This window comes from Aethalodelphis obliquidens, unplaced genomic scaffold (assembly GCF_003676395.1).
Source record: "Aethalodelphis obliquidens isolate GAN/ISIS:26980383/991018 unplaced genomic scaffold, ASM367639v1 scaffold8, whole genome shotgun sequence".
In the NCBI taxonomy this organism is placed as follows: domain Eukaryota; kingdom Metazoa; phylum Chordata; class Mammalia; order Artiodactyla; family Delphinidae; genus Aethalodelphis; species Aethalodelphis obliquidens.
The window spans coordinates 9987196-10011812 of NW_020837952.1; positions in this window are offsets into that span (position 1 = coordinate 9987196).

Below are 24617 nucleotides of genomic sequence, written 5' to 3' on the forward strand. Positions count from 1 at the left end.
AGAGCATATCTAACTTCTTTAAGACCACACAACTAGTAAATGTGGTTCTAGATTTTCTCCTTTATCAGGCAAAGTGACAGACTTCCTGGATTTGACTCCTAGATTTGTCACCTATTGGTGACATTGACAAGCTATATGTTTTCTCTGTCTCAGTTTCCCCATCTATAAAATGGGCCAATACTAGTAAATAACTCATAAGTTGTTGTAAGTGTTCAACAAATCAACAGTTATAAGACGTATTTAGAATAGCATTTACTGTGGAGTAAGAATGATAAACTTATTTTTAACATCTCCCAGAATTCTTTGACCTGTTTTGTCTTCCTTTATTCCCACTCCTTATGATTTCAGAATTTTCATCCCTTTATACCCAGTTGCTTCACTGGCATTCCTTCCTGGATATACAGTGACCCATGAACAATAAATATAAGTATTTTATTATACCTTTATTTGAGTATACAGGCAGAGAGGAGCTCTGGGGTCTACCAAGCACGTTTTCATGATACATGATAGTGGATTAAGAAAATATTTGGCAGAGTTAAAAGAGAGAGTGGATTGAAGAGTTTATGCTAGGGGCCGGCCAACTTCTTCTGTAAAGGGCCAGGTAGTAAATATTTTAGGCTTTGCAAGCCATACAATCTTTGTCACAACTGCCAAACACTGTTCTTGAAGCACAAAGGCAGCCACAGATAATATATAAATGAATTCACCTGGCTATGTTCCAAAAAAACTTTGTTTTTAGATAGTGAAATTTGAATTTCACATAATTTTTATGTGTCAGAAAAAAATTATTGAATTTTTTTTTTCAACCATCTAAAAACATAAAAAGAAACATTCTCAGCACACAAGCTGTACAAAAGCAGGTGTTAGGCCACATTTGTCCTGTGGCCATGGTTTGGTGATCCCTGATTTGGACAAAGAAACTCATCCGAGAAATGTTTATGATTAGTTCTCCTCCCATAGGTTGCTGTGTTAGTTGCTATTCAGACATTCTTCAAATATATATTTTTAAAATCACCAATAATTAAACTCTTTGCTCTTTGAGTTTTAGCTGAGGGTCTTCTCCTCTGAGTCAGGGATAGCTAAGGTCTGTATTTAAAATATCTGTGGAAGAAGGAGGGAGCTAAGACACTATAAATAACAGAATGGCAGATACACATAGACACTTCTATTACAACTGTAAAATATTTTCCTAGCACATGTGTACCAGTGAAGAAATCTGACGAGTGATAACTCTGGACTGGAATACATGAGTTCTGAATGGATTGAATAGAGTGGGGGCAAGTAGACGGCACTTCCTTTATCTCTTCAAGCTGATCTGGCCATTTACCACTCTGTAGATGAGCGTGAAATATCAAATATTATTTGAAACTTAAGATTCTTGAGATCTGTCTTAAGTTACTCCCAGCACAAATTACTCCCTTTGGAAAATCAGGCATTTGAGAGGTGAAGCAAGAAAGGGCCCTTTTGACATAATGTGTTTCCTTTGGAGATGTGCTGAGAAAGAGAAAAACAAATGTAGAAAGTAAATATCTGACAAAAGCAGAAAAATCAGACAGGTTCAGTTTTTCATTTCACTCCGTACTTTGCAGTTAAGTTCCTTTGAAATCATTGAGAATCTTTAATGCAGGGGAGATCTGCACAAGGCCAAGAGAAACGAACATCTGATCTGTAAAGATCGGTGTGCAATAAAAGATTAAAGTGCTGCTGTTTTTTTTTATTTTTTTAAATTTTTCTTTTTTTCTTCTGACTATCAAAGCAAATGATTTTGGGGGTAGACAGCCATTTAATTATAGTAGTTATCTGGTTAATTGTTACATGGTACTACTTACTTTACCTAGGGTTTAATTCAGTTTTGTTGTGTGAAATTCTGAGAAACTGTCCCAGCCAAGAAAAACCTAAGGAGACATGATGACTAAATGTAATGTGGTATCTATCCTGGGTGGGATTTGGGACCATGAAATAGGATATTAGGTAAAAAATAATGAAATCTGAAGAAAGTGTGGACTTTAATTAATGATGATATATTATTGGTCATTAATTATAACTGATGTACAATACTAGTATTAGGAAAAACTGTAGGATATATAGGAACTCTCTGTACTATTTTTGCAAGATTTTGTAAATCTGTAAGTATTCTAAAATGGAGTTCATCAAAATGGGCTTTTTAAATCATAATTTTAAAGAAAAAAATGGCAGAGAAATAAAAGATGACATATTTAGTAATGGGGAAAAAATATGGGAAGCCTAACAAACCCAGAATCAGTGGATGTATTTTTGACTATTTTGTAAACTTCTTTTATAATATTTGCACATGAAGTTTTGTTGCTATATCATCTGTCATAAAAGTAATACAGAAATTAAAAGTAAAGTCACTCAGGTGTATCATATAACAAATAAATGTATTTACATACTTATGTCTGGCACAGTTGAAGCAATCACAAGAATATAAGTATACTTATTAGTATCACGACATCTTTGTTTTAAGTCTCTTCCAAAGAGAAGTATGCAGGAAAAATTGTTTTCTGCCATCTGGTTCCACTGTTGTGTATACTGGTACATTTAGGTAACGCTTCACATTGGATAAATAGTTATAAAACATATGCAATAGATTTATTGCTAGTACTGATCACAGTAAATCCCAGGGTTTTAAGTGGGGCTGTAGGAGTTACATTATCTATAAATTACTTAAAATATTCCTGTAGAGACAGTAACATATATGTATGTATGTTAGTTTAAGCTACACTTTAGGAGTAGTGAGTTGTGCTAGTCAGAAATTCTGATTCCAGAGGTTGTCAGCCAGCATTTAATAGGAAGGTCACATACCAAAGGTAGATGCTATCAATAGTTACTACCTGTACTTCAGCCACACTTACCTCATTCAACATCTGGGACCCACACTGGCAGCCAGCCCAGGCCTCTGTGGCTGTGCAAGTGCAGAACACCAGTCTAGAGCCCCACAGCTGACCCCCACCAACATATGCACTCCAGAGGCTAGCCCCCCCACCCGTGCTCCCTGCTGTCACCCTGCATGCCCTGTGCCCAGTGGCCCATCACCAGCCTCCGCTGCAGTGCCCATGCTCGTGGGGAAACTGTGCAGCAGCCACAAGAGTACATGTGCACAGCTAGGACTCCACAGCTGCTTGTGGGCCCAGATTTGGCCCTTTCTTCTGTCACCGGCCTACACCACTGGGCTCACCAACATCTAGCCCCTTCAACTGTGCACTTGTACACCCCTGGCCTGACTCCCAACACCAGCCTTCACCACCATATGCCTGTGGTGAGAACCAGCAGTCACAGTGGTGCATGTGAACAGCTCCACTCCCACAGCTGCCGGTTAGCCCACAGTTGGCCCTGGCCTTTGCTGCTTGCCCTGGCCCCCATCACTACATGTGTGTTTGCAGCCGGCCTCTGCCGTTACATAGGCACATGCAGCTGGCCCCTGGAGACAAGTGTATGTATACCACCAGCTCTAGCAAACACAGTCATCTGCCAGGTCCCTGGCAGTAGGTGCTGTAGGTGCTGCTGAGGACCCCAGTAGCCCTTGCAGCCTCTGGAGACACCGCCACTCCCTTGCAGTGCTCACCAAGGACCACACAGTTGTTGATGCTGTGGACCACAGTGTCTACAAAGAGTCACAGTGCCTTCCCCCCCACCCCGCCAGGCCCAGAGGTGCCACATGCCCCACGCTTGGCATTCTGCACCACTAGACCCAGGGTCACGGCATGCTCCAGGGTGCCCACACCCACAGGTGAAGGTTGTTCTTACGAAAGTCACTCCATAAAGTATGGAAGAGGTGATTGCATCTATGAATATGCAGGCACCTGCACAAGGCTACAGGAATCAGGAAGAATCAGGGAAACATGACTTCACCAAAGGAACACAGTAAACTTCTAGTAACTGATCAAAAGGAAGTGGAGATACAGGAAATGCCCAATAGAGAATTCAAAATAATTGTTCGAAATATGCTCAGAGAGCTACAGTAGAACATAGATAAATAATTTAACAAAATCAGGAAAACAGTACAAGAACAAAAGAAGTTCAACAAAGAGAAGACATAAAAAAGAACCAAACAGAAATATATGAAATAATGAAAAAACAAAAGAATAGAACATAGGAGAAATTAAATACAGTTTACTGTATTTCTATCAAAATTTCTATCAGAGTTGAGTAAGATGGAAGCAAAATGATTTGTATTAATCTGCAATGAGGCAAGAATGCCAATTGTAATCTCTAGAGTAATTACTAAAACATGGTTTAAAATGTGTAACTTACAAGGTGGAGGTGGAAAAGAAGAAAATGATACTATTTGTACCATCTAAAAATCATCAAGACAGAAAAAAAGATAATATAACTAAAAATCTGAGACAAATAGAAAATAAATAGTAAGATTGTGGCTCTAAACAGAAACATTATTAATTACATTAAATCAAAAAGGAAAATTCACTAAAAGTTTAAAAAGTCAAAGCAGATGAAAAGTTAACCCAATTTCATGTATCTTACAAAACACTTCTGTAAGACAACTCAGAATGATTTAAAGCAATGTGCATGCAAACATTAATCAAAAGAAACTGCTATACTTATACAATGTTGATTTTAAGTAAGGGATCTTAAATGCAGCTAAAGAGGAATACTTTATAGTAATAAAAAAGGTTAATCTAACAGGAAGAGATCATAAATTCTCTTGGTATACCTTCCAGAATTAATCTATTCCACGAACTATTATGCCAGTACATAAATATGTTGTTCTGATTCACAGTCTTTTCAGCCTATGAAACTGTCACTAGGACTACATTTTGGTAACCAGTATAAACACTTAAGACCTGAGACTCATGAGATTTAATTGATTAGTTGCTTTACCCATGAAACTGGTTTCAGGCTGTAGGAAATATAAATGATAAACATAGCAGTTACTTTGCTGATGACACTTTCATGCTGGATACCAATTTGTCTTATTGTATCCATAGCAATGGCAAAATATATTTGGCTTTGATTGCCTAATATCTTTATAGTATTACTCATTCTGGAAGTGTTATAAATTTCTCATTTAGGTAATTTTACATTTAAATGTTTACACTTTATATTTTGGTCTTAAAGATAAGGAATAATAGTTGTAAAGCTATTAATGGTATATGCTTCAGGATTTTTTCCACACCTAATTACTAAAGGTATTTTTTAAATGTCTAAGGAAGTCATCAATGTTAAAAGATAATCTAATAACCAATTAGTGCTGTGAACCTTCTTAAGAAGTCATAGTTTAAACCATTAATTGAATTTACTGTTTTTAAGGGCACTTCTGTCAGGAAAAAAATGAAAATTATTATCTTGAAAAAATCTTAGTAAACATTTTGCTTTCTAAAATCTGCAATCAGATAAAAATCGATTCAAAATAGCAAAGCTATTTTTCCAGCTACTAGGATTGTAATTGAGAATGGACACCAAAATTAAATAGCTGTAGCTGTCAGAGTTTTCTTGGCTACTGACTTGAAAATTCAGATATAGGTTATAATTTATCTGTTACCTCCTGTTATTATATTGAAAATTCTTGGCTTTTGTGTGTGATGCAACTTGCCAATTAGTCCTACAGCTCTGTTGAGGGAACAAAGATATTAAACAAAGCCTGCTCTTTAATCTAGGAGATTCATAGTGATTCCATGTACTGCCAAATTTCACAGATTGACATCTTACTGTAATCCTGCATAGCAAAGCAGAAATATTCACAAGAGGTAGATACTTTGATCTGGAAAAGAGACCAAAGCATAAGTACAATCTCTGCTGTACTGAAAATTGATATATTTTGACCTACAGTGAAAATAAAAGACATGATGGATAATCTGTTCCACCTGCAGCTTTATGACAAAAATAACACACAAACAAACAAAACAATAATCCTTCCACATTTTTTAAAGAATTAAAGGAAGTGGATGTAAATAGCCTATTCTCTTTGTTTCAGTTAAGTATACAATACTAATTTATGGGCCATTTATTTGTAATATATAATATTTAGAACTGGGATGGTTACTAGATATAACCAAACACTCATTTTACAAAATGCGGAAATTGAGGCTGGGAATTCAAATATTTGTGGGAAATCTATCAATCTTCGACTCAAACCCACCACCTTGAATATATCTACAAGATAACTGTCATATTCTAATGCAAATTAGTATTTTCTTCTCTGAATTCCCATTTATAAACTAAGTCTTTTAAGAATAGATGTAATAATTGGTTAATTTTTTGAATAAGATATTAATTTTATATCATGTTTGGTACATTATAAGTATTAAATAAATATTAGAATAAAAGAGATAATACCATCACAAAAATTTCATAGTTACACTTTACTCACTTAAGAAGGAACATATTATTTTTAAAAAACAGATGTTTAAATGTCACTTATTTTCCATATTTTCATAAAATATACTAATGTGATAGTAAATTAGTAATTAATACAAATTCCAATGCCAGCGTACATGGGCAATAACTAAACAGTTATATACTGCTTACCATTTGCCTAATGATTTACGTGGCTTAGCTCAATGAAACTGTAGGGTTAACCCTGCCTAAGAGGTTGGTACTGTTGTTATCTTGATTTTACAGATAAGGAAACTTGAATTCAGAGGAGTTGAAATTTGAATTTAGGACTCTTAAAGAGTCCTTAAGAGTAACATGGATTTCATTTAAAGTATCTTAGTGATGTCCATGTAAAGATGCACAGTGAGGTGCTGAAAACACAGAACTGCCTGGAGTTCAGGAGAGAGTTAAATTTTGGAGATATAAATTTGGAACTCATCAAATATCAAGGGAAAGGATGAAGGGTCCAAAAAAGAATATAAATTAAGGCTAGGGGGAATGCATCACTGCAGTTCAAATTAAATAACGTAGAGGGTGAGTAGCAGAGTCATTAAGACCAGATAAAGTCTCCTACAAGACAGAAACACGATTAAGATGAAGAGTATACTTTAATAGCTATATTTAAAGTGAACAAATTGTCATATATTTTCAGTTTTATTTTCATTGTTAAATACAATTTCTAGGTTAAATAAATCAGAATAAGAAATGTGATATTTACCCATTACTATTTTATTATAAAAAAATTATGGAATTATCAAAAAAAGATCGTTCACTGTATATATTTTTAATGCAAATATATTTTAAACACGTTGAACCTTCTACCATGAAGTTGTCTCACTTCACTTGTATAGTTATAGGTACACAGGAATCATTACAATTTAATGCATTCATTTGTTCATTCAACAAATATAAAGAACCTATTAAATGTTAGGTATTGTTTTAAGTGTTGGAGGATTTATCAGCATGTAGAAGATAATTTCTTCCTTTTTCCTTGTGTCTCATGTTCTGTTGAGTCAAGATATTGACACTGATGTAAATAACGAATGAAATAGAATTTCAGATATTGAGAAGTTCTCTAAAAAAATAAATAAAAGAGAAATCTAATAGGGAGTTGTGGTAAGTAAGTGAGTGGATCCTAATTTATCTAGCACAATCAGAAAAGGCTTTTATGAATGGCTAACATTTGGCATAGAAGGTGGATGATGCGAATGCATGACCTATTTATATTTGGGACTCGGTTATAGGCAACAGGAAATGCAAGTGTAAAGATCAAACTTGACTTACTGAAAAGTTAGTAAGGGAGACAGAATGGCCAGAGGTAAATTAATATGGGGTACACTGTAGTGGTTGATTTTAGAAACACAGGCAAGATGATATAACAATTTATTATGATATTAGGACTACAGAGTATGATATTATTATGTTTGTTGGCCTTAGTAAGGGGTTTATGTTGTCCTCCATATACTATGGAAAGCCATGGAAAGGATTTAAGCAGGAAAATGATGATCTAATACATACTGTAGAAAAAAGAATGTGGCCTTTTTGTGGAAAATAAACTGTTGTGAGAAAAAGTAAAACAAAGAAAGCTAGAGAGGAGACTGTGAAACTACAGTAGCCGCCCCCCCCATCTGCAGTTTCACTTTCTGCAATTTTAGTTACCCACTGTCAACAGATCTGAAAATATTAAATGGAAAGTTCCACAAATAAATAATTCATAAGTGTTAAATTGTGTGTCACTCTGAGTTCTCGCACCATACTGTTCCATCCTGCCTGGGATCTGAATCATAGTAGCCACCTGGGTTATCAGATCAACTGTCAGGGTACTGCAATGCTTACGTTCAAATAACCCTTATTTTACTTAATAGTGGCCCCAAAGTGCAAGAGTAGTGATGCTAGCAATTTGGATATGACAAAGAGAAGCCGAAAAGTGCTTCCTTTAAATGAAGATGTGAAAGCTCTCAACTTAATAAGGAAAGAAAAATATCGTATGTTGAGGTTGTTAAGCTCTATGGTAAGCACAAATCTATCCATGAAATTGTAAAGAAGGAGAAGGGAATTCATACTACTTTTGCTATTGTACCTCAAACTGAAAAAGTTATGGCTGCAGTTTGTGCTAAGTGCTTAGTTAAGATGGAAAAGACATTACATTTGTACAGAGATTTTGAGAGAGAAAGAGAGCACATTCACATAACTTTTATTACAGTATATTGTTATAACTGTTCTATTTTATTATTAGTTATTGTCAATCTCTTACTGTGCATATAAATTAAACTTTATCATAGGTATGAATGTATGGAAAAAAGTATTTATAGGGTTTGGACTATTCATAGTTTCAGGCATCCACTGGGGGTCTTGGCACACAACCCCCATGGATAATGGGGGCTACTGTAGATCGAGTAAGAAATGATGGTAATTGGTCTAGGAATGAAACAGAGGAAACCGTGAGATGTGACTAAATTACAAATTTATTTGGAGGTAAGACCAGCAGGAGTGCTAATAACTGAATATTGAACTAGAGGGACACAAATCGATCAAGAATGACACCTGGAGTTTTGGTCTGAGCAATGGAAGGTAGATAATGCTGTTCTATGATGAGATGAGGACAAACTAGGGAAGGAGCTGGCTTGTGAAGGGGGTGAGAGGAGTGATACAAGATGCTTTCAAACCTTCTGTCCTTCATCACTCTGGTGAGCTTGGATGAATCTGTTGGAAGCAAAGGATCCATTTTACTTTGTATAGAAAGGACTGAGTAGTAGAGAGAGGCATGGGGATAAAGGAGGGATATTAAGACTGGGCAAGACTTGATTGTGTTTAAAGACTGAAGGAAAGGAGCTACATGTGATAGGAAGAATGATAGAGAGGAAGTGACTAATGAGCAAAGCCCCGGAAAAGCCAAGAAGGTAGGACATTATGTGTACATATTTATGAACTGGCTATCTATAAGGTATTCCGTGTTATAATACTTGAAGAGGAGCAGTAAGAATTGGTTTAGATGAAGTGATAGATGTGGTAAAGGAGGTAAAAGCTTTCATGTATAAAAGTGATCTACTGAAAATAAGAAATGATATTGGAGGAGATTTAAAGACTGTTATGTCTAAAATCAGTGTTAAAGGAAATGTCATTGAAAAGATGGGGACAGCTGAAGACCAAACTAAAATGGAAGGCCCAAAGTTTATAATAATACACATTTTCATGGAAAATAAATGTCTACTGCAGGTTTCAGAAGTTATACATGATTATAGATGTTACGTTTTAGTATGGAACTGCTTTTCAAATTCCACTGAACTGTGCAACAACTAAACTACAGAGGTGCAAGGGAAAAGCAGTGTCTCATAGTGATTAACCTCAGGAACATTAGAATCAGATTTGAGTTTGAATCATGACTCTGATACTTGCAAGTTTTGCAAGCCGAGAAATGTGCTTAAACTCTCTAAGCCTCAGTTTTCTGATCTGTAAGGTGGAATAGAAATTTCCCCTTCACGGTACTACTTGCCTTGTTCCTGATATTAGAGTAAAAGCATCCTGTCTTTCACCATTACCTATGGTGTTGGCCTGGAATTTCATTGCTGCCTGTTATCTAGTTGAAAAAATTTTCTTCTATTTCTAGTATGTTGAGAGCTTTTATTAAGAATAGATGGTGGATTTTGTTAAATGGGGGTTTTCTTTTTTTTGGGCATCTATTGAAATGTTCAAGGGGTATGTGTCCTTCATTCTTTTAATGTAATGTATTACATTAATTGGTTTCTGGTTGTTAAACCAGCCTTGAATAAGATAGCACATGTTGGTGATTTATAATTCTTTTTTCTATGTGACTGGATTTTGGTTAGCTAACATTTTGTTAAAGATTTTCAGATTTATGTTCATAAGTGCTATTGATCTATAGTTTTCTGTCTTGTGATATCTTTATCTTGCTTTGGTATCAGAGGAATATTGGCCTCATAAAATGAGTTGGGAAAAGTTCCTTTCTACTCTGTGTTCTAGATGTTGTTCCATTAGTCTTTGAGGTTCTGTTATTTTTCTTCACTTCCTTTTCTCTGTGATTTTAAGGTGGCATAATTTCTATTAATCTCTCAAATTCATTGATCCTTTTTTCTGCCATTCCATATCTGTCTACATTTATTGTCCTTTCAACTTTGTAGTTTTCACTTGTTTCTTTTTAAAAGTTTCTATCTCTATTGAGTCCCCTTTTAATGTCATTGTAATCTTATTTTTCTTCAGTTATTTAAATGTGGTTTCCTTTAATTCCTTGAACATATTTATAATAGCTGCTTTGAGGTCTTTGCATGACAGATTTAACATCTGGGCCCACTTATGATTGCTTTTAATGACATTTTTTTAAACTGAGCATGAGTCATACTTCCTTTCTTTGTATGTCTCATAAATGTTGAAATACGGAGGTTTTAAATAATATGTTGCAGCAGTTTTATATTCACTTTTGTTTCCTGAAAAAAAACAAACTTGTCTGTCCTTATTCTGATTTAAAGAGCCATAAGATGATTGTTTAACCATACTGTGCAGTATTATACTTATTTCTTGGGGCAAGGATAAGCTTATTTCTTTGTATTGTGATGGCTAAGGACTCCTGTCTAGCTGTGCAATTTTTTTAAAAAGATACCTTTTATCTGTTTCTCAGTTTCCTTGCAATAAAATGGAGATAATAAGAGTAATTCTGTCTAAGAGAAATGTTAAGATTAAATAAGATATTATAAAAAAATGTTAAAAGTGTCTGGCACATTTTAAGTATAACATTATTATTTGCATTCTTTTTTGTTAAGTACCATAAAATCTATACAGGGAATTATTCATATTTAATGAAGTTGTAACTCAATTAATAATGTTTTTTTTTTCTAAAAATGACTCAGTGATTATTTCTTCAAAACGTATAATATATTGAAGAACTTTCTCTATACTAGAAATATGTTCCAACAGTCATAGAGATAAAAATTAGCCTAAAAGTCTAAGAAAACTCCTGAAGAATAGTACAAATTTTGTAAATCTGAAACTAATTAAGGAAACTCTACTAAAAAATCCACATTGCAATGAAATAAAACTGCACCCTAAAAACTTTGCCTTAATAAGATTAAATTAGCAGATTAGGAAATCGCTTTTTGTATCACCTAAATATTTAAATTCATTTTAAGGTTTAGTTTCTGTTTAAGTACAGAAAAAACAGTTTTTGTTTATCTCTTTAACATCTTTAAAAATAAGCCTCGTAACTCTGATGATATATTGCAACCAGCTGAATGTTCAGATTTATGAGTTTCTGAAAGTAAATTAGGTAGCAGCCACTGACAATGGGCAATTTATGGGACATACATATGCCCTGTTGGCTCTCAAAGAACTTCCTCTATTAGATTAGGACGTTACTAAAAACTTCTATCCCAATCAACTGTTGCTTCCTATAGTTGAAAGCAACGACATCTCATTCAACTCTATTCAATAAATATTTATTCAGGAAATATAATATGCAAAGCACTCTGCTAGAGTTTGGAGAGATAAGCACACAGATGGTGGGTGATAGGTAGGTAGGTAGGTAGGTAGATAGGAAGGAAGATAGATAGATAGATAGATAGACAGATCTTTAACACCCCACTTACATCAATGGACAGATCATCCAGACAGAAAATCAATATATGTAAAAGAATGAAATTAGAATATTTTCTCACGCCATAAACAAAAATAAACTCAAAATGGATTAAATACCTAAATGTAAGACTGGAACCATAAAACTCCTAGAAGAAAACATAGACAGTAAACTCTTTGACATAAATCATTGTAATATTTTTTTTGTATCTGTCTCCTAAAGTAAAGGAAGCAAAAGTAAACAAATGGGACCTAATTAACCTAAAAGCTTTTGCACAGAAAAGGAAACCATTGATAAAATGAAAAACAACCTAGTGAATTGGGAAAAATATTTGCAAAATGATATGACTGATAAGGGGTTAATTTCAAAATAAGTAAACAGCTTATTCAATATGAAAAAAACAAACAACCTGATTAAAAAATCAGCAGAAGACCTGGATAAATATTTTTACAAAGACTACATATAGATGGCCAGCAGGAACATAGAAAGATGTTCAGCATCACTAATAATCAGAGAAACACAAATCAAAACCACAATGAGATATCACCTCACACCTGTCAGAATGGCCATCACCAAAAAAAAAAAATTAACAGATAACAAATGTAGGGAAGAATGTGGAGAAAGAGAAAACCCTGTACTCTTTTGGTGGGAATGTAATTTGTGCAGCCACTATAGAAAACAGTATGGAGGGTCCTCAAAAAATTAAAAATAGAACTACCATATGATCCGGCAATTTCACTCCTGGGTATATGTCCAAAGAAAACAAAAACACTAATGTGAAAAGATACATATGCCCCAATGTTCATAGCAGCATTACTCACAGTAGCCAAGATATGGAAGCAACCTAAGTATCCATCAAAAGATGAATGGATTAAGAAGATTATACACATACACACACACACAGAGGAATGCTACTTAGCCATAAAAAAGAATGAAATTTTGCCATTTGCAAAAACATGGATGGACCTGGAGGACATTACGCTTGTGAAATAAGTCAGACAGAGAAAGACAGATACTCTATGTTATCACTTATATGTGGAATCTAAAAAATAAAATGAATGAATATTATAAAACAGAAACAGACTCACAGATACCAGTTACCATTGGGGCAAGGGAAGGGGGATGGGCAAGATAGAGATAGGTGATTAAGAGGTATGAACTACTATGTATAAAATAAAGAAGCTACAAGGTTATATTTTACAGCACAGGGAATGTAATAATTTATAATAACTTTAAACAGAGTATCATCTATGGGACTTCCCTGGTGGCTCAGTTGTTAAGAATCCATCTGCCAGTGTAGGGGACATGGGTTCAAGCCCTGGTCTGGGAAGATCCCACATGCCGCGGAGCAACTAAACCCCTGTGCCACAACTCCTGAGCCTGCTCTCTAGAGCCCTCGAGCCACGACTACTGAGCCTGCATGCCACAACTAATGAAGCCCGCGCATCTAGAGCCTATGCTTCGCAACAAGAGAAGCCACCGCAATGAGAGGGACACACACTGCAGTGAAGAGTAGCCCCCGCTCACCGCAACTAGAGAAAAGCAACGAAGACCCAATGCAGCCAAATAAATAAATAAATAAATTCATAAAAAATAAATGGAGTATAATATGTAAAAATTTTGAATCACCATGTTTTACACCTGAACTAATATAATATAAATCAACTATACTTCAATAAATGAAAATAGTAAATGCACTTGTATGTTAATAGAAGGTAAATAGATCAATACTTTATTAAACATATCTGTTATTTATTTTTCATAAAATACTATTCAATCTAAGATATTTCAGAATTTCTTTACTTTGCAAATAAGGGGAGGGTGGTTGCTGATGTATCTGGAATATTTTTCAAGATACTTGCAAGTCCTCAAATCTACAACGACCTACAATATATTATATTTTGGGGATGCCTTTACTCAAGGTGAGTCATAGTTAGTTTAGAGGTTTTGGAATAAGGCAGTCCTCAGAAAATGAATTGGTCTAAAATAATAATAATTAGATGAACACAATTAGAGAGCATAAGATATTTTCTAGGTAGTTAAGTTTGAGTCACAACCAATTTTACATATGCTGAATCTCCAGAAGGACAAATCTTATTTCAGCTACTTAATGATATAGGTACCTCAGTTATCTATCTATGATTTATTAATGGCATCAATACTATAGCTGATACACTTCACTTACACAGAGAGACGATTCCTGAGGTCCATGTGTGCCTAGAAAAGAGAGATTATCCAACCTGCTGAAACATGCAAAAGGAAACCATTCTCCCTGCATCAATTTATCATCTCTTTCAGTACCTTTTCTAAGCTACTTCAAGTTTGGCACTTTTAGTGACTTCAGAGAGAGTTTGGCAATGCATTAGCTTTGTAGGAGCATGCAACCAGGCCAAGACACAGTACTTGCTGGCATTATAAACAGTCAGTGATCCATATTTTAAAATAACTGTCTGTGAAAATAAAGCCATTTGTAGAAAGGAGTCAGGCACCTGAATGAGGAAAGTATGTTAGGCAATTGTTGAGTCATAGAAGATAAATATTGCATACAATGAGAAACAAAAAAGGAACTGCACCATTTAATTCATAATTCCACCTCCACAAGAGTTTGAACATAACTGTATTCCTTATGAGGTATTAATATAACCGTGGATGTAGGTATGAAGTAGTTATAAGTATAGTAAGACATACCTTGTCCCTATTTTGTGGTTATCAGTTTTTTATTTTCCATGCATGACCTTCTATATGTGTATAGGTAGGCCCCAAAGTTATATAGTTATACCACTGCTTTCTGGGTGAAAGTACATGTGCTAGAAGTTTTAATTTTATGCAGGTGGAGAAGAAAGATGAAAAATATAAACAGTAGTTAAGTAGAGGCCTCACCAATATTTCTTAATATGCATAGCATTTTTAGGGGGAAAAAGATTTTTTGACCAAAATAATGTCTTTAAAACTTTAGCTCCTTGGTGGTAATACTTCAATTCTCTTATCAGAAACACAGTGAAGACAGTCTTGTCTCCTGGAGGTCAGTCTCTGAAAATCAACAAGAATAGAATGGCTGAGAGCCTTCTTAATCATTAAGAAATTATCTAGTAAAACAAACAAACAAAATGAATATAGAGTTAGAATTGAGCTAACATATCATTAACTAAAGGCAGCTGCCTTTTCCCCACCCTACCAACAGACCCGATGGCGCTGCTTCTGGAGACCACTGTAAATGTCTTCTGAGGGACAGTCTTAGGCATTCCTCACTGTTAATTTTTTAAAAAATATTTTAAATAAAATTATGTAAAATCATGTGTTAAACTTAAAATCCGAGATCTTTGTTGACATTAACTTTTATATTGGTGGTTTTTATCTCATCCGTGATATGGAAGGCACATTAGGATACAGTTATTACTTCAGAGTCTTTCTGAACAAAGGCAGCCCTCAGCAGTAATTGGTCAGGGAGTTACTTTATCGAGTAAATATGATCTCTTTTAGAAGTAAAATTTTAAGAAATTTGAATCCTGTTACCATAGTTGTTACTAGGTTTTAACTAATTAAAAGAAATAATAGTTTATACAGTGCAACAAAACAGTTCCTTGAGTACATGAGTAGAAATCAGTTTTTGGTAACTAAGTTATATGTTAAAATATAGAAGTCATTTTTAATAGAGTGCCCAAAATGCAAATTTCAGATGTTTATTCTTATTTAGTTGCCTATGTGAGTCATTTGTGTTTTCCAAGGAGTAGATTGATTGAATGAGAACAGCTGCATCTTATTGCAATTACAGAAAAATGAAACACAAACAAAAATATTGAGAGAAACCAATTAAATTTTTGGTTCTCTCAAGTTAATTAGAAACACTTTAACTAGAATGAGATGTTATAAATACACATTTTAAAAGTTCTTGATAGATATTTAATACTTAGTCAATATATTTTAAAAGCTCTATTCAAGACACAAGTCCATTTAAAAAGTAAACCCAGCAGCTATCTAATGAGATATATTACCCTGTCAGCATATTTAAAAAGCAATCAGTATCTCACCTGACACTGCCCATTTTGTCCCAATTAAAATGAAATATAAATCCACAAGAGCAATTTCAGAAATTGCTTGAGCAAAATAAATTCTGACAAACCAAACATCACCAATATTTGTCTTAAATCTTGCTACTGTGCAAACCTTTTTTGCTGTGTAATAGTGTAAAAATATATATAACACTCCTTAATACATGAAAAACCCTTCCAAAATTAACTCTAAAGTGCTATTTTATAGAAAGTGGAATAGAATTCTACTAAACTTGATTATAGTAGTGATTTTAACTTGAGAAACTAACATTTAAAGCAGGGAAGTAAGGAAGAAGGCACCAGTAATCATATTTCACAAAATGGAATATTCTTTTCTATTCTTAAATCTGTTCATATTTTTTTATGTTTAGTTCATGCATCTAAAAATATATGTTTTATAAAGTCCATACTCTATAACTCCAAAATTTAGTTGGCAGTGGGAAATGGGTCATTCTCACAGTTTCTTTGTCAATCAACAAAGTAAAATGAGGACTTCCCTGGTGCCGCAGTGGTTAAGAATCCTCCTGCCAATGCAGGGAACACGGGTTCGAGCCCTGGTCCGGGAAGATCTCACATGCCATGGAGCGACTAAGCCCGTGTGCCACAACTACTGAGCCTGCGCTCTAGATCCTGCGAGCCACAACTGATGAGCCCACATACCACAACTACTGAAGCCTGCACACCTAGAGCCCGTGCTTTGCAACAAGAGAAACCACCAGAACAAGAAGCCCGTGTACCTCAATGAAGAGTAGCCCCAACTCGCTGCAACTAGAGAAAGCCTGCATGCAGCAATGAAGACCCAACACAGCCAAAAATAAACTTTTTGAAAAAAGTAAAATGAGAATAAAAAGTGTTCTTTTTGAATGAGTATATGTGTATATGGTTATTATTAATATTATAATATTTAATACTGGAAATACCAGAGATCAGATTTTCTATATTTGTATATTTTATGGTTTTGGACACTGACAATTAAACAGCTCTAATCATGTGTACCCTTAGTTTTCATCACATCTTGGTTTTAGACAAACAATAAATATTTTTAAATTTTATTAAGTACTGGCTATAAAAATATTTAAAGGAGGGTATAAAAAGGAGGAAAACACAGTAAGAGAGAGAGGATGAAGAAGAATGAGGCAGCATCATTTTTTGAACCCATATTACCTATACAGTACATTAAAGTATGCTAATTTATTAAGTCTACAAAATAGTCCTAGGACAAATTCTGTTTCTACAGAAGATTTCATAAAATTAAGTAATTTCTGGTAAATAGTGAGCAATCTCTATAGTGTATCAGATATAGACTAAATCCCAAATTGTCCTACTGGTGATTTTATGGTTTTGACAAACCATTTGACTTCTCTGAGTTTCATCCTCATCAGGTATACAATGATATAAACATTTGCTTTAAAGTTTTGTGTTAAAGATGCACTTCGTAAGTGCTCAGTTCATATTAGCTAATCAGTTGTATAATATGAGTTTCTAGATCACACAAGTTCTTATTTACTACTCATTCATTCTCCCGAATGAAACTCAATAAAGTTAATGACATTTTTATACATCATTTTTTTAAAATATATACTTATTTCCTTGAAGGCAATGATTCTTTGTAATTCATTGTTGTACACTCTTTACCAGCTCATAGGGTACTTTACATTGTAGGCATCCAGTAAATACTGAAAGGATGATTGAATATGCTCCTTGGCCTATCTGTCCAAAAATAACATAGAGTTAAGCCTTCTTCATGTTCTTCAGATGTTTAACTTTTAGATGGATTCAGCTTTTGCTGAATTATTTTTTTATATAAAAATATAAAACTAAATTCCTTATCCAATTAACTCACAACTTCTCTATTCCTATCTTGGATGTAAGAAAAAATGGGACTTGCAAAAAGAAACATTTAATATGTGGTAGGCACTTGGAAAAGGAAATAAAAATAATCAATTTATACTTTTCAAGCAATGATTTGAATCTCCAAAAAATAAAATGAGAAGCATTACTGTATACTTTAGTCACCAATTGAGTTTTTAAAATAATGTTCCCAATATATGTCCACCAGTTTTTAAGTGAGCACAGCTATTACTTTATCTTGGGTTATAATCCAGTAGAATATCAACCAGGATATGATCGAATTCATCCTTTCAGTTGTTCAGTACAAATACTGTGGAAATTGCATTTGAAATCCTATATAGAAACAAAGATCCTATGATAACTAAGACAAAGTAATCTGAGAAAAGCAGATATCAGTATGTTGTAACATTTCCACTTGTCTAAATAGAAATGAGAATGTGTTAAAATCATTTCTAGACAAAGGAAGCAGAGAGTTTTACAATCATTCATTGAATTCAAGTTTTCTTAATAGACAATTTAGATAGTACAAGCAGAACAAATCTCAGTATATGGTTTGGAAACAGTATAATAGAGCTAAACAATAGCCACAGACATGCAGGTGCAGGTGACTTTACAGTAATGTGAATGTAAGATGAATGCTCATACGTGTCAAAATGCAGGGTATAAGGATTCTGAAACACTAAGTTGGGCTTGAAATTTCTAGAAAAATACTTTTATCTCTGTTTTCTAATTGTACTTACAAAAACAGTTTTCAACGTGGGGGAAATGATGCAAAGGAAAGGAACAGTGAATGGAATGAGAAACCTTGTTTTCTAGAAACAACGTTATTATAAACCACAGTGAGCAATCATATGCACCCTCTTAGTCTCAGTTTCTTCAATAGTAAAATCAAAAGGTTAAGGTAAATTATCTTGACTTATTACATCGTGTGGTTTGTGAATTAGAAACTACCTGTTACTTAAACAGTACCTCAAGTCCACATGCTCTCTCAGTTACCAGTGTAGAGACTAAAACCCAGAAAAAATATTTCTATTAAAGATATATTGACAGAATTTTGACATCAGGCCGTTTATGAAAGAAGGATGGTTGTTATAAATTATCCGGAATTGGCATCTTTCTAATACATTTCCAGAAAGAATTGTTGTCTTGTGATATTTTTAAAAACTACATTACAAATGTGAACCATAAAATAATTCATTTCAGAATTATAATCTTATCAGTACTTTTAAAAAATGGCATGGTTTGCTGTCACTGAACAGAATATTTTCCAATTGAAGACTTTCAATCAGCATTGCAAAGCTATGGATGACTTAGAGTTCTTTTGTCTACTTCATCATCCAGTTTTAATGAGATTTGTGTGTACTTCTCAGGAAGTCATTATTAACACATTTGCTAATTATTGTCAAAGTTAATACTTCAAGGGGAGGTCGGAGTATTAGTATAATTTAGATACTGAACTATCCAACTAAATGTGAGTCTGATCTGATAGCCTTTTCTACTGAAGAACTACAAAACAAGTTGTGCTTAAAACTAACTTTAATTGGATTCTGAAAGACAATTGCTTGTTAAGAGTCAGTCTGATGTATGGTACACAGAAGGGAAACCTGAGGAAACAGGTGCAACAGAAAGTAGTGAGCCCATTGATTAAGGATGATTCCAGTTGATTCTTGACTTTAAAATAATGTAAAGAGAGATGTATTATTAAAAGTGAATCTTCAATACCTATTATTAGCTTATAGACTACTATTTAGAGTTTCCCAATTTAAAAGGAAGTATTGAGGACTATAGAAATTAATATAAAGTATTTGATGTTAAGGCAACAAATCTTCCAGATAGTTTTAAAGAGTAGGCTTAAAGCAACTAATCTGATTTGATTTATGGCTCATAGTTTCTTTGATCTTTTCCATTGATTTTCTAGTCTCTCTTTATTTCTGCTCTGATCTTTGTTATCTCCTTCCTTCTGCTAACTTTGGGGTTAGTTCTCCTTTTCTAGTTCTTTGAGGTGTAAAGTTACATTGTTTGAGATCTTTTTTTTCTTAACGTAGGTGTTTATTGCTATAAAATTCCTTCTTAGCACTGCTTTTGCAGCATCCCATGAGTTTTGATATGCTGTGCTTCCATTTTTGTTTGTTTCAAGATTTTTTTTTAATCTCATCTTTAACCCATTGGTTGTTCAGGAGTGTGTTCTTTAATTTCCACATATTTGTAAATTTTGTAGTTTTCCTTCTGTTGATTTCTACTTTCATACCATTGTGGTCAGAAAAGGTACTTGGTATGATTTCAACCTTTTAAAATTTGCTGAGACTTGTTTTGTGGTCTAACCTGTGATCTATGCTGGAGAATGTTCCATGTGCCCTTGAGGAGAATGTGTATTAGGCTGCTGTTGGATGCTGCCATGGGCTGATTGAAGGTGCCTTTGTGGTGGCAGGGACTGACTGCAGATATACATGTAGTGTCAAATGTTGGGACCAGCAGCAAGGGCTAGGGTCAACTGTGGGCACAAAAGCAGCTGTGGGTTTCTAGATGTTGGCATGTACTTACATGAAGAGGAGGGTCTCAGACAGCTGGTGTTAGTGAAGGGGAAAGCCTGTGGGGCAAAACTTCAGTGGCAAAAATCTGCAAGGGGTTCATGGTGGCTGGGTAGGCCACAGCTTTCCTCAGTGGAGAAAGCTGCAAGCGTCCTCTGCAGAGCAGTTTGGGGTCCATGAAGAGGTCATGTGATGAAAGCTGGGGACGTATGTAGTGTCTGCAAGGGCTGTTGAGCGCTTAGCGGTGAAGGTTGCTGGGATCCTCTGCAGAGCAGGACACTGGGCACAAGGTTAATCCTGCCACCTGGCTGACACTGGTTGCTCCTGTGCTTCTTCCCTGTTCCCAGCTCTCTCTAGATGTCTCAGCTCTGCTAATCTCTCTGGGAGAATTAAAACCAAAGAGGATCCTTTGTGTAGAGCACCGAAAAGCTGGGAAGCTAGTCACTTATCCTGCTCTCCTTTTCTTCGTGAGGGGAACTCTTTCAGGCTGGGGAGCTCTTGATGAGGAACAGTGCTTGTCTGATGCAAGAGTGCTGGTCTGGGGCAGGCAAAATTAAACTGTTCTTTCTACTCATTTTGTACAGTCCTTTCCAGGTTTTTTGCTCATTTTATTGCTGAAACTTTTAAAGTGGACTCAGCTTTCCCAGAGCTAGTTTTGTTCATGGATAGCTGTCTAGTTATTGTTCTCTGTGGAGGGATGGAGACTGGGGGTCTCCTACTCCACCGTCTTGTCACTCTCACTCATTTAATTTTTAAAAAATAGAATCTAGTTCTCGGTTGAAATTGTCTTTCACCTATTTTGACTCTGTGTTTCCTATTTAACACATTAATCATTAATTGTAGCCTCCTACATTATACTCAGAAGCTACACACATAATAAATTTTGAAACTTTTTAAAGGAAATTTAATAATTCACATGATATATATGAAGTAAAGGAAATGAAAGAAAACAATGTATCAAATTTAAATATGCCTATGAAGCAGAAATGATGGGAAATCTCAAAAACAGCTATGTCATCAAGTGGCAAGTAAGAGAATATTCGTTATATACACTCAGCATCTCAGAATCAAGCCTCCACAGTTTTGAACTGTGTTTGTGAGCATCTGTGCCTTATCTTGATTTATCTTGTGCATCTGTTAGCAACATATGTCTGTGCTAAGGTACTGCTTCTTCACTTTACACCATTTGGCTTATGAAAGTTTTCATAGGGGAACCTGTACTTAACGCTAGTAACAAAATTACACAAACATGACTATATAGCCAAATCATGATTGGATCTCCAAGAACATAATGTTTAAACAGCAAAAACAACAATAACCAAGACAAACTAACAGACAAGAATACTGACCTGCCATAAATATAATTTATAGAAATGAAAAGGAAATTCTAATAGATTTTTCTGTAAACCACTATGGAACTTATTAATAATTTTCAATTTCAAGAAAAAGTTTAAAGTCTCATTTGATGCACTCTCATGATACATTACATATACAGATTTTATAATTTCAGGTTTCCCCAGAGTGTGTATTACCCATAATCCCATTTTTATGCATGAATTTATATAACTGTACCAAGCTTTCGTCTTCTCAATAGAGTTGTTAGCTTAACTAAGAAAAGGAAGATCAACTCCAAGTAACAGATGAGTAAGGGTAGTAGCTTGTTCATGTGCTTATCAATAGAGCGAAAGTAAAGAATTACATGAAATTGAATTATATGTATTTTTTAAATTGAAATGGTCTTTACAGGTCATCTAAATATTCAGCTTCCTAATTTTTCAGATAGGGAAATTAAGAATAAAATCAGTCATAGAATGTAATTGGTCAGGTAAAGTACTCTTCCTGTATTCTTCTTTCTGTTGTTAAGAACTAACACAAATCCTATTTGTCACATTTAGGCTTCTCTTACCCCAGTACTACATTTCATCTTTTGGCATACCCTAGCTTTCTGTATGAAAATTTACAGAAAACTATACAATCCTTGACTCCCCAAGTTGAGATAGAGATAATATTCTGAACGAAACTTTAATTCCGTATCACAGAATATGATGAATAAATGAGACAAATTTTTTAATTGGTAAGCTGGAACTGATTGTTTTAAAAATTCAAGTTAGTACACTTTTCAAGTAATCTAGTCATCAGAAAGAAAGAGGGTTTTATGTACTTGCTGCAAAGTCACTGTGACAGGGCTGACTTGAGTAAGGGTGTTTGTTGTCCAAAGCTAAAGGTATTATGTGAAAAAAAATATTTTAAAATGGAGAAATAAATGATGAGGCAGAGAGAGTATATGAGATGTGATTTTGGGTATAAAGGTCGGGTTGTTGAGCCAAATTGAATAATTTCAGGAGATCGAGGGGAAAACACAGGTTTAAAGTCTGCTCTGAGATTAGGATCAAAATGTAATTTGCCTGTGCTATGGGATTACATAACTGGATTTAATCATCCTTTGTAATTGACTGACTTCGGGGATAACCACAAATACTCATTGTATTTGCCAGCATAGAGCGTTTTTTGGCTTTTTTTTTTTTTTTTGCGGTATGCGGGCCTCTCACTGTTGTGGCCTCTCCCGTTGCGGAGCACAGGCTCCGGACGCGCAGGCTCAGCGGCCATGGCTCACGGGCCTAGCCGCTCCGCGGCATGTGGGATCTTCCCGGACCGGGGCACGAGCCCGTGTCCCCTGCATCGGCAGGCGGACTCTCAACCACTGCGCCACCAGGGAAGCCTAGTTCTTTGACTTTTTGCTGAGGAGGACACTTTTTCTATCAGAAGTAAAGGTTTATCTTCTACCTTTTCCCATTGTCCCCAGATTCATTCAAACCTGGGATCTTGTGCTTACTACTTTTCTGAATTTGGCACAAACTTGTGAGAAACTATTTCTTAATTCATTAAAGCAATGCCTATGTTGCTATAGAAGTAAAATAAGATAGTAAAGTATGAACATGTCTTTGTAAATTATAAAGCATCCTGATATTTGTATATCATGATCCGTGGATTAATGTCTCTAGAAGTATAATGGGTCTGTGTGGCACCGTGGGGTAGGGAAAGTGCTGGAGGTGGAATCTTAGCAGATCGTAAAAGTATAAAGAACTTTCATGGAAATTGAACATTAACTTTTTCTTGTCAAAAAGATATGAGCAGAGAGACAACAGGAAGGCAACTGGAAGAGATGTCAGTATGATGATACAGCAGTGATGAGCACTGTTTCATGTGCCTACTTGGTATTCATATATCTGCTTCTGGGAAGTATCTATTCACATCCTTTGCTATATATAGTCTGATAGAGGTACAGCAAATATTTTCCCAAGGTGTGCCTTTTTTTAACAGTATCTGTAATGATGAGAAGTTTTAAAATTTGATATAGTCTGATTTGAAATTTTTTTGCTGTTTTGTATTAAGGTTAGTGCTTTTTGTGCTCTCACAACTGACTGTACAAATGCTGATCCATCTCTGGATTGTCTATTCAGTTCCATTAACCTATTTTTAATTCTGACATCAATGCCACACTATCCGATTACTCTAGCATCACAATAATTCTTGAAAAGAGGCAGTGTAAGACATCAGATGTCGTGTTAGGCCCTTTGCATTTCCATATAGACTTTAAAAGTTTCTGGTAATATTTATTTTAAAACCCTGTTAAAGTTTTGATTGGGATTTTGTTGAATCTATCAATTATTTTGTGAAGAATTGATATCTTAAAAATATTGAGGCTTTGAGTCAGAGAATATGCTATAGCTTTCCATTTACTTTGGTCTTTTTAAATATCTCTCAACAATAACTTGTCCTTTTCATATATAGGTCTTGAATATGTTTCATTAAATATATCCATAATTATTTCAAGTTGTGTGATACTATTGTTAATGAATGTTACTTTAAGTTCATTACCCAGTTGTTTGGTTTATATATAAATAAAATTGAGTTTGTATATTGACCTTTTCTAAATTTACTTACTACCTCCAACAGTGCCTGGTAGTTTGAGGGGCATTCATGAGGAATGTCTACGTACACAATTGTGTCATAGGAAAATAATGATAATTTTTCCTCTTCCTTTTCAAACATTAGGCATTTTACTTCTTTCCCTTGCTTTAAGGCAGTGAATATGGCATCTAAGTAAAATATTGCATAGAAGTGGTGAGAGCACAAATCTTTGCTTTTTTTTAAAACATAGGGAAGAAGCATGCAGTAGTTTACATTTATGGATGATGATTGTAGTTGTTTTCTATTGCTGCCAGAACAAATGATCACAAACTTTTGTTGCTT